Below are 2,500 nucleotides of genomic sequence, written 5' to 3' on the forward strand. Positions count from 1 at the left end.
TGCCAGACTTCGTCACTGGAACTGAGGGTGGAACTATTGTTCCCCAAAAGAGTGTTGGCAATTGGTTCTGGGTTGTTTTGGTAGGTATGATTGTGGCTGGAAATGTCCTGTTGTGGAAATTCTTGTCCACAGAGGAGGAAGAAAAGGAACTAAAGGAGTTAGGTAAAAATATTCAACTGGAGATGGAAAAACGAGTTGAGTTTTTTGACAGAGAATTGGAGTGTGCCTGGGAAGAGATCAACTCTAGATCCCAGGTGGAATCTAAACTAGAAGAAGAGAAGAGAGAGTTGAAGGCAGAGATTCAACGTCTCTCCAACACTATGGAAACTTCAAAAGGATCAAGAAATGGAAATTGAACATTTCTCATCCAAGTTGCAGGATCTTCAACTAACCAACGAGTAACTAAAGAGTGAACTCTCTAATAAAGAGATTACAATTATGGATCATTTAGATGAATTAACTGAAAAGGACCAAAAGATTCCTGGACTGACTCAACAATCGGAAAAATTTCAGGAAGAAAATGAAGCCCGTATTAAGAGGGAAGACAAACTCGAGGAAGAGATAGAGGAACTGAAAGCAGAGACTCAAGGTCTCTCCAACAGAATCGAAACTCTTCAAAAGGAAAAAGAAATCGAGATTGAGAAATTCTCGACTAAGTTGCAACATCTTCAAAAAAGGAGCGATCACCTAAAAGAGGAATTATCTAATAAAGATGCTTCCATCGGAGAATATCTAAATTGATTAAGTGAGATGGGACAAATAAATCTTGAAATGAGTGAGCAACTGGAAAGAGCTAGGGATGAAAAAGTGACCTTTATTCATTGGTTGGAATCTGTATTTGAGGAAAAGACTGATGAACTGGAACAGACAATTGAGGAGCAATGGGGATTTATTAGAGAGATGAAAACAGAGAAAGAGAGGCTGGAGATGAGCCTGACTGAGGCTAGAATCAATGTTTTGGTCAGGAATGGAAGGTACAACTGTCTCTTAGAGGAGTTAGAAGGTAAATAATCAGATAGATATGCACACACATGCACCTGCCTCAAACCAAGGTATGACTACTCCATCTTCTCCCTATCAGAGGGACGGGAAGAGCTTTGCATGGCCGGAATATATATATATATATATATATATATATATATATATATATATATAAATATATAATATATATATATGTATATATATATATATATATATAATATAAATATATAATATATATATGTATATATATATATATATATATATATATATATATATATATCTACATATATACTGTATACATATATATATGTATATATATATACTGTATATATACATATATATATATATATATGTATATATATATATATATATATATATATATATATATGTAGATATATATATGTATATATATATATATATATATATACATATATATAATACATATATATATATATACATATGTATATATATATAATACATATATATATATATATATATACATATGTATATATATATATATATATATATATAATACATATATATATAATACATACATATACATATGTATATATATATATACACATATGTATATATATAATACATACATATATATATATATATATGTATATATATAATACATGTATATGTATATATATATATATATATATATATATATATATATATATATATATATACAGACACTTGCTCCTTATTATATAGGGAAGATATTTTCTCTATGCAACAAATTATTGTAATGTTACTATACAACAACGTAATTCCTATTTCTCATTTATAAAATATGTCCTTCGACTAACTCCAGTGACTTCTTTCGTGAGTCCTTTAGATTCACGTAGGAATCAGGCAGCCTTATATGGAATAGGATTTTCTAATTAAAGGCAGGATTATCAAACCTCTTCTTTTTTTCACTAGGCAGTTGAGAAAGAGAATTGTCTCTAAACAAAGTTCTGAATTCCAGCTTGGATTCAATCATATTGTTGTGAAATTGCCGCTTATTGTCTAGCATGATGATATTACTATAAAATATTTCATTGAGAGCTCTCTCTCTCTCTCTCTCTCTCTCTCTCTCTCTCTCTCTCTCTCTCTCTAGCTTTCTTCTTCAAAAAGGAATTTTATTATGACCCTTGAAAGCAGAACAAAGTTTAAGAAACCCGAATAGCTTTTGAAGGACCCAAGAAAAACAATATTGATAATAAGAATAAAACTGTAAGGAATGAAACTACAATAAAAAATATATTTTGATGGCAATGACTACTACTACTAGTAATCTACAGTATTTTCAGCCCATTTATATGGGGGGTCGCTGTTTCTGGAATCTTCTCCAGCTCGATATGTCATATACCATGTTTTCATTTACATACCCTCCCTGATGCAGTCTTTCCCCTACTACTACTACTACTACTACTACTACTACTACTACTACTAAATAACATTAATAATAATATTTCCCCCCATAATCATCGATACAAAGTTAATAACAACAACTTATAGATCTTTCATA

This window comes from Palaemon carinicauda, chromosome 6 (genome assembly GCF_036898095.1).
Source record: "Palaemon carinicauda isolate YSFRI2023 chromosome 6, ASM3689809v2, whole genome shotgun sequence".
Lineage (NCBI taxonomy): Eukaryota > Metazoa > Arthropoda > Malacostraca > Decapoda > Palaemonidae > Palaemon > Palaemon carinicauda.